The sequence below is a fragment of the Halyomorpha halys genome, unplaced genomic scaffold, assembly GCF_000696795.3.
Source record: "Halyomorpha halys isolate HHAL.00 unplaced genomic scaffold, Hhal_1.1 Scaffold54.1, whole genome shotgun sequence".
NCBI lineage: Eukaryota > Metazoa > Arthropoda > Insecta > Hemiptera > Pentatomidae > Halyomorpha > Halyomorpha halys.
The window spans coordinates 2,038,247-2,048,177 of record NW_027108734.1 but is presented as its reverse complement, the minus strand read 5'-3'; positions in this window follow the sequence as shown (position 1 = coordinate 2,048,177).

Sequence of the window (9,931 nt, the reverse complement as noted above, 5' to 3'; positions counted from 1 at the left end):
AACCTAAATTTTATTTTAGGTTTTCCTCATCAGTAGCCGGAGGCTTCACAAAACATAAAAGAGAAAAATATATTGTAAATGTTTTAAACTTTTTTTTAATATTTGAAACGGGAAAACTAAGAATTTTTCGATGATTAACATTCTGTAAAAAATTAGAGCTGGTAATTTATTTTTTGTACTAACACCAGTGAATTGCTGGAGGGTGCTGAAAAAAAGGCCACGACAAAAAAAATTGTTTTCCTGTTGTTTTATTCAAACACTAATATTTTTTTGTAAATGACGAGGAACTTTTTGTGAATATATTCTGAAAAATATCATGAAAACTTTTACTCTTGGGAAACTAAATTCCTTGTTGGATTAAAAAATTGGATCCTTGTTTTTATAATATTTTATATCATCTTGTTTTATTCTCATTATATTAATTCACTAATTGTAAATTTGCAGCTTTATTATTCACTTCAAAATCCTTTTAGTTATTTTTATTATTATTATTTTTTATTTTATTATATTAATTTTTTTTAATATTTATCATTTTATTTCTATTTTTTTTACTTTATTTTCATTTTAGTAGTTGTTAATTAAAATATCAATTGTATTACTTTAGATCAATACATATTGTAATTATCTAAGTTAAAAATTGTATAGCCTCCACAACACTATAATAGTCAAAACTGTAATATTTAAATTTTACTTATGACTATAATTCAAGATTTTTCCGAGTTTCAGTTTTTCACACACCCATATTTTATTTCCAAATAAGTTGATTATCAATGACTTGTTTATTGGCGTAGTTTATAAATAGTTTGACACAATTCTGACTTTATACCTTGAACATGAGTCATTGAGGAAATTATGATTTCTTAAGAAATATTTGATGTGTTGTCAATCAGGGCTTAATTTGAAACTCGTTAGATACACCATAAAGTATATTATAATGATTATTTTCCTAAGAATAGTAGTTTTCATGATATTTGTAAAACTTTATTCATAAATTATTATTCCTCGAATTCTGGAAAAAATACTGCTACTTGAAAAACTGAATCTCTGAAATAAAATTGAAAGTATTTAATATTATTTTCATAAAATTAACCAAAAAAAAAGATTTATTGTTGTTTGAAAAAAGATTTTGGTTAAGGGAAAACATCTCTATAATTTTTTTTATATTAAGGGCTCAAACCGAAGTTTGTTAAATTCAATATTAGATATTTTTATTATATTTAACAACCTTAAAGTTATACATTCTACTGAAAGAGTTTCATATATAATTAAATCTTGTGAATGAAAATGTACTCTTCCTTCTTTTAATTATTTTATTATTAAATAATTTGTTAATTAGTAATACAACGTTTTGGAGTTGTCACCACGTCATCAGATATCTACAAAAAAATCTCAAATTCATCCTATGCATCCAACACTTAATGAAGATATCACAATTTCTTATTAAAAATTTAAAACAATTGCCTGATTAAAACAACTTTTAAAATTAGATTTTGTTTTCTCCTTATTGTTCATTAACTGGTAACAATAACATATTGTTATCACTAATCAAACATTTAAGAATTCCCGTACGATTCTCGTTCTATCTAAGAGAACCGCTTGTTGAGCTTCTCTTAGCACGTTAAGTGATAATTCCAATCCATCTGTTCTTGGCGTTGCCACTACAGATTCCGAATGGTAATGGTTTGGAATCGCAATATCTATAACCGTGGTATTATTTTCTTTCATGTTTATGAAGAATATGTCTGGTTAGTTATGGTACACTGAGTGGTCAGTTATAATGGATTCTTCCCTATACAGCTTGATCCTCCTGTGTTATGCTGTATTGATTCCAACTGGGTTGAGCATAATCTATATTAGTTGCATATTGTAGTGTCCTTTAGAACATGCCTTCCGTATGATCGAGTAGCAATAACAATTGCTTGAATGGCAACTACAAACCCCTCTGTCTCGGAGAATACCCACCCAGATTTCGACTGATCTGTCATTGTCTATGAAGGCTTCGTTCGGTTAACTATAGAATCTCCCATGCAGAGATTTGTTTAATCATAATTATGGTCGGGTTTTCTCGCTATTGCTGGTCGAATAATTGAGGTGGGGAACCTAGAAGTCAAACCACCTTCATATTTTTGTTATTTTTTTTTTGTTTCAAAGATTTAAAGTTGTTCGCACAATATATGATGTGTATAAGAGAACCGACTGTTAGCCTCTCTAGTAGAGAGCCTCTCTTAGCACATCAAACCACTGTGGAATTTGGTACGAGACCATTAATGGATATAATGATTGGAATAGTGGTAGCACCCTCCAAATGATACAGTTCCTTCAACCCAATCGCCAATTCATGATATTTTCTCAGTTTTTCTCACACAGTGGAAATTGTAGTATTATTCTTTGGGATTCCGCTTTATTTTTTCTTAGATCTAAGGTAATATCTGGTAATAAGGAGAATATCTGGTTTATTATGGTATACTGTATGGTCCGTAATTGTTGATTCATCCCACTTGTAATGTAGGTTCATATCATCGATTGTCTTGCACTTTATCGCCAGGGCCTGATGTAAAATTTTAAACACATTGGCAACACTCCACAAGGGCAAATATAAAATAATAATTATTAAAAAAATAAATACATTAAAAATTAATAATTTCGAAATAGAATATACGAGTGAGTTAAAATTCAATTTTTAGATTAACAAAAAGTACAATAAATTATTTTTTTTATAATGAATTAGGAATCAAATGAAGATTTAAAAGATAAAAAAACAATAAAATGGCTGATTTATCAGAATAAATTATTATCTTCCTGAGCAGGACTTGAACCCGGACACGAGACAGCAGTGATTTACTCAATGAGCTGCCTCGGTAAAGATTGAATAAAAACAAAATTATAGTATCTGGATTTAAAAAAAAAATATATCTGAAAGAGACAGAGAGGAGGGATGGAGTTGGTGTCAGCTCTCTTCACCCCCTCCCCGTAAGGTTGCACAGGGGTCGCTATAAATGTTTGTCAGGCGAAGGAGGGGGGCCCGACAAGCACACGATTTAGCCCAAAACAAATGAAGGCACGTCCCAAGCCTACAACCTTCTTCTGGTGTCTCACAGGGTTTTCTTATCTCGCTCGTGTCTTTTGAGTGCGTGATGTCAGCACTAGGGCACCAACCACTAAACCGAATAAATCGGACGAAGGAGTTCACAATTCAAAAGAAACATTTGTAAGTAACAAATTTAAGTTATCCTCGAATCGTATAACATACAAATAAAAATTATAAATTGAAAACAAATTATCTTTATTCTGGGACTAAAGTCCCCTAAGAGTAAAAACATAAATGATTGTTTATGGTCTAGCTATGTAACTCAAAATATTAGATTACCAATAAATAAATTTTATATTTGTATATTGGATGAATTTTATTTAAAAAAGGGTAGAAATAGTGGATGTTTGAAGCGAAGAGGTGTTACTAATGTACATAAAGAAAAAACTCTAAAAGGTGGATGCACGGACAAGAAAGGATTCGTTAAAGGAAGCTTATTCCGACTCCATCAAACATGGATAAAGGAATGAAATTTAAGGAGTTATATTATTTCCCATGTATTGGAATATGAATGAATTAAGAAATTATTGTTGTCGGAAAGAAAGATTAAGCCATTTAGGGTGTAATAGTCAGTACATATGAGTCTGAGAACCCCAAACATTAATTATACGACGATTTAATTTCCCTTCAAGTACATGTGTGTCCACCTTGTACTAGACAACTGTGATCAAAATGAGATAAAATAAGAAAGGAAACAAGTTAGAGAAAGGTTTTCAAAAGGAAGGATTGGCAAATAATATGGAACTGCTGGAATGCTCGTACGTAGCTAAGCGAGTTTAAGTACAAACTTTACCGTGACTGTAACTCCATCGGTTAGAATCCGGCCTGCAGGGTCGACTTTTATTTCCGAGGCTTTCCCAAGAAATAAAAATTTGATACATCAGAATGGTTAGAATATGAATAGAGAATCCTCCCTATATGTCAGAAATGGGATTTTTAGGACTCCAGGAAGGGAGTTATGAATTTTTTTTTTAAATAAATAAAAAAAATTAGGACAGGTGATGATGAAAGATGATTAGAAGGTTTTTAATAGGATTCATAACATAATATAGCATGTATTTTAATTGAAAAACTTAAAATAATTTCTATGACTTAGTAAACATCAAAACTAGGAAATATTAGATTAAATCGAGGTACAATATATTAACTTGTGGTGTACCTCAAGGAGCCACTTCATGCCCAATTCTTTTTTTACTATACAGTGCGAAAATAGTAGGCTAGGTATCAGAACGCTTCTTTAACTGCATTAGTGAATATTTACAGTAATTCACATATTAAATTACTATCAAACTTGGGTTAAGGTTCATCAAAAAAATATAAAATTAATATAACATTTCTAAAATATAATCATATTTAAAGAGCTAATATTTATAGAATCCATGACTTGATAAATACGACGAACATAAAGCTTCTATTCTATACAACCCATGATTCGGCCAGCACTCTAGAACAAACTTTAAATTTTAATATTTTCAGAAGGATATTAGGAAAATAAATAGGAAATAAGCAACTTTACATGTAAAGCCAAAAAAAAAAAAAAAAATGTTGATCTTAATCATAATCGTCTCTGTCATTTTAATTTGATGATTTATTTTTTTTTAATTATTTATTTTTTAGAATATAATAAAGAAACTTAATCACTCATAAAACATTACTTTAATTAACTTCATCCCATTTTCATTCTCACTAATGACTATGCATTTTATTTTACCATAACCTAAATTATTTTTAGTGCGGAACATAATTAAAATGGTGAGGTGCATGTAAACGATCGACACTAAATTTAAAATGTAAAAACCCACCTTCGTTATAATAAAGCCTAACCCTTTTAGGGTTAAGTATTGAATTTATTTTAGGTTTGACAAAGACAGTCATTAGGCTTGACAAGGGACCCCTCATTATTTTTATCAAGTATTTTTTTTTAATTGGACCGACTACCCTTAATATTTCGTAGCGGACCTTTTAGTAAGCTTTTGAGAGAAATAAATGTATTACACTTTCTCATCTACACATGATATAATTTAAAATAAAGAATACTGGAAAAAACTTATAACAATGCTAAATTTGTTAAAGTAGAGAAATGCCACGACCATCACTTTTCCAGTTTATCCTGGAATATACACTGTAATATTATTATATTATAATTTTATATACTGTAAAAAAAATATATAATTATTTTTTCTAGACGTACCACTGTATCAAACGTAAAATACACATTTTTTAATAGCTTTTATTGAATAATAATTATACAAGCTGCCATAATTAAGGACAATTAGTATTAATGTATTTAGAATTCAGTTATACCATACATATATTTAAAAAAAAGATAAAAACTTTAATGATAAGAATAATTTATTAAATAATATATTTAAGAATAATTTATTAAAATTGTATCCTTATTAGTCTTGTTTTATTTCAACAGTCCAACGTTTCGGCCATTTCAGCCATCCTCAAGGACAGCTTCAATTATAAATTCTTCCTCACATTAAAATTTAAAATTTGTTTTGTTATTTTTTTAAAAATAAAAATAAAAATAAATTTAAAATTATGTTTGTTATTCTGCCCAGGTCATTAATTATAAGTTAAAAACCTATTTTTTTTAAATTTAAAAGCATAAATATCTAAATTTTCTTATTTTAAAATTATCCACCAAATAACTACCATATACACAAACCATTCATTATAAGGTTATAAATGGTTTGTGTATATACATTATAATACACTTAGTAAATTTTATCTCAGTTAAAATGGAGTGATAGAGGAGTTTAGAGAAACTATCCAGTAGCACTCTAAAGACGTTTTAAATTAGCAGGTCTCGTGGCCATATCTGGTTGGGGCTAGATCGGTTACATATGGAGCATTAAGGTCTTTATGTATGATTTTATTTGTGACAAAGTAAGAAGCATTGAAGATTTTACGAGGAATTTTGGATTGCCATGATTGGATACGAGAGGAATTCGAAGGTTTAGTGGAGCCCAAAAGCTCATCTCAGTATGTCCAGATAGGCCTATTTTATGTTGACCAGACTTTCGTTATGAATTGGAAGTTTAGACCATTTGTCTCATAAGTGATGTAATAGTTGGAAACGACGTGTATGAGGATTCCAGGTTAGTCGTTTGTCCAGATGTAATCCAAGGTAGCGGATTTCTTTGACAGGGTAAAGTAGTTTTATTTTAGTTTTTCCGGGAAAAACAACGGATAACAGTTAAAAATACAAAATTTGATTTTATCCCATAGTGTTGAGAATCTTAAGGTTCAGTGTCTGCTCATACAATGTAATTACTCATTCATGGAACACCCTTTATGTTCTTAAATTATAATAAATTACAAATAAATAAATTATAATATGCCTTTTCCATATGGAACTTCACAAATTTAAATAATTAAAAAAACAGAGTATTTCAAAACAATTGCATAAATTTCAGAATCAAACAAAGGCAACGTATAGGAACTCATGTACAAATCGGCTCTCTTAATTTCTTTTTATGTTGCTCTAAATCTTTGAATTTTAAATATGGAAAAATTGTAAATCTTAAATATTCTCGTTAAGATGTACAGAATAATCTAACCTTAATATGTATATATATATTTGTATCATATATTATAATTTTTTAATTAAAAATTTATTTTATTATTAACGCAAACTTCAGATGATCCACTTTTTCTCTCAACTATTTATTTTAAAATATCTCTAACGTTTCAAGAAAAATAGAAAAAATGTTGAGAGAAAAAGTGAATCATTTGAAGTTTGTGTTGAGAATAAAATAAACCACTCTCAAACCATCAGTATAATAAATCATTAATCTAAATATTTATTGTTTCAAAAACATCTATGATAGACTGACATTTAATTTATGGAATTAATTTTCATATTTAATTGATAAATGAAATGTTATTGAATGAAGATTTTTCTCTTCAACTAGACTACCGTTGAACGATGAGAATGGTCAGTGTTTGGGAAGAGAGAGAGGGAAAATGATTAAAGAAAGAAGAAAAAAAAGGAAGTAAGGGTAAAAACCCCTCAAAGAAATCCCTTACAAAAGTCCTTTTGAATCTTCGCTGAGGGTTTAGTGGATTGTCCATTGTGTGGTAGGTCTGTACCAGAGTGTTAGCAAGTTCTGCCAATTCTTCTTGGAAACATCGGTTAATTCTTGTAATTGAATAAATTTATTAAATGAAAATATAGAGAAACAATTTATTATTAAAGATGTGCTATCCAACGAAATTGGTGTACACGCAACATACTATTGATTATGGAAAAGAATTTGATAGAATACATAATTTTATTTTACAATTAACTAAATTAAGGGACCGACACCCGATAAATAAAATTCAAGTTATAGCATTGCGGCGTGTAAGATGTCTAAGTTTGTAGGGCTTAGTAACGAGCGGATCCCTAATATGTTAATAAACACTGAACCAACGGGTAAACGTCCGAGGGGTAGACCGAAACTTAGATGGGATGTTTGCGTTAAAACTGATTAAGTGGAATTGGGTTTGGAGGGGCATCACTGGAAGGATGTATGCAGAGAGCGTTTGGTGGTATCGGCATCGAACCTTCAGGTTCATTAGTCCTTCATTATTATTATGTAGTTTTATTTAAACTAATCTAGAAATAATGGATAGAACTATGAGATTCAGAAAAATCAACTAGTATAAAAATTTATTAATATTCTACTTGACTAAGGACGTTATGTAATAATAAGAAGAACATTCCAACAAGTCACTACTACAGAACATAAAATAATTTCAACCGAAGACTAACTTACGACGTAACCCTCCGACTGGAACATTATCACTCACATCCCACACCGACTACGGAGGCGGTGGTCAAGAGATAAAATATATTAATCAATTTGCTCTCCTGCGACACTGCCTAAGCCTACAATTAATCAACTGATTGCAAAGCAATTAGCAGATTGTAGATTACAATTATTGTTAATTTGTATCTTGTTGTTAATTATTATTGTAATTATGCTAATATAAAGCATTGACCAATTTATAAAAAACAGCCGATGGAATCGCGAACAAAAATGGAATCGAAAGTTGACTTAAAAAAATATTTACGAAATTCAACTCCCACCAGCTAACACCATAGAGAGAAATTTCTTATGTAGCCATGTTGCCCAAATACATTGCGTTGCTACAATACACAGCATACCAATCAACCCATGATCGGACATATATACAATACATATATTTTCATGATATAACAAAAAAAAAATTTTTTTTTTTTCTTTTACAATCAATACTCTTCTACACACCAAATACAAATATTTTAATTTTTTTTTTGTTTTTTTCTGTTTAACAATTTCATTCCATTTGACAGTTTTATTTCATTTAATTGATATTCATTCTCTCAGACCCTCTCCAGTGATCCGCTACCCACGTTCAATTCGTAAAACAAATTAAACGAATTAATCATTAGATAGCAATGTAAAATCAAACCAAAGACATAATATTCACAGTTTACAGAAAAACAAATAAATAATAATAATAACCTGAAGGTTCGATGCCAACACCACCAAACGCTCTCAGCAGTTTTCCAGTGATGCCCCTCCAAACACAATTCCACTAAATCAGTTTTAACGCAATCCTCCCATCTACGTTTCGGTCTACCCCCGTACGTTTACCCGTTGGTTCAGTGTTTATTAACATTTTATGGATCCGCTCGTTACTAAGCACTACAACCTTACACGCCCATCTTATACACCACAATGCTATAACTTTAATTATATTTACCGGGTCTAGGTCCCTTAATTCAGTGTTGTGTAATCTTCTATATTCTCCCGTTAATTCATCCTTTTTCGGTCTGAATATTTCGCGCAATAGTTTATTTTCGAAAACCCTAAGACGCTGTTCATCCTTTAGTGTAAGAGGCCACGTCTCACATCCATAATGAACAGTCGGAAGAATAATAGTTTTATAAATTCTAATTTTTATAATTTATAATTTCCCGCCTTCAACCTAGCTTTTATTTTCCCATCATTTTCGTTTTTTCTAGTTACTGTAGAACTTAAACAGTTAAACTTGTCTACCTGTTAAAAAAAATGAAACTAATAAATAGATTTAAAAAACGAAAAAAAAAGTTAGTTAAAAGAAATACTTGTATGAATAAATAATTTAATGAATAGATAAGTTAAGGGAATAAATAAGTCAAAACACAAATCGACAGGTCCAAAAACTAAAAAAGGCTCTACACGCTTGCCAATCCTTGGCTACTGCTTCCCAGTTTGCTGCATGCAGCTCTTTTACATCTTTGTCGATTCTGTCTATCCATTTAGTTTTTGGCCTCCGACATTGTTTCAAGTCAGCGATGGTGGCATTCATTGTTATGTAGAGGCATCCTGATGGATTGCTTTCAGCCTCATGTCCTGCCCATCTTAACTCCTTCATATCATGTTTTATGTCCCTGGAAGCAGTTCACTGTTAGTTCTTCTCTTCCATGTCTTAAGGCTCTGATCCCAGATCCCTCCTGTAATAGTTTAGAGGACTTTTCTTTCAAATCTTTCGTTTCCTCTCGGTAGGGTACCTGTGTGTGTGCGTGCGTGTGAGTGTATATAGAAAGAAAAAAAAACTGTGGCAAGGTTCTGTTATTTATCATTTAATATATAAATATCGTTATTTGTTTATTTCCATACCGCTTATACGATTTTGATGAGATTTTTCGCTAAATGTTCAGGATTTTCCTAGGAAGATTAAAGGAAAAAGGAAGTTATTAAGTTCGTTGTTGTTGTTGATTGTTGCTTAAAGGCGTAAAACCCTCTGGTCATCAACGCCTATGGGATGATAAAAGTAAAAAAAAAAATAAATAAATAAAATAAAATAAATAAAAAATAGAAA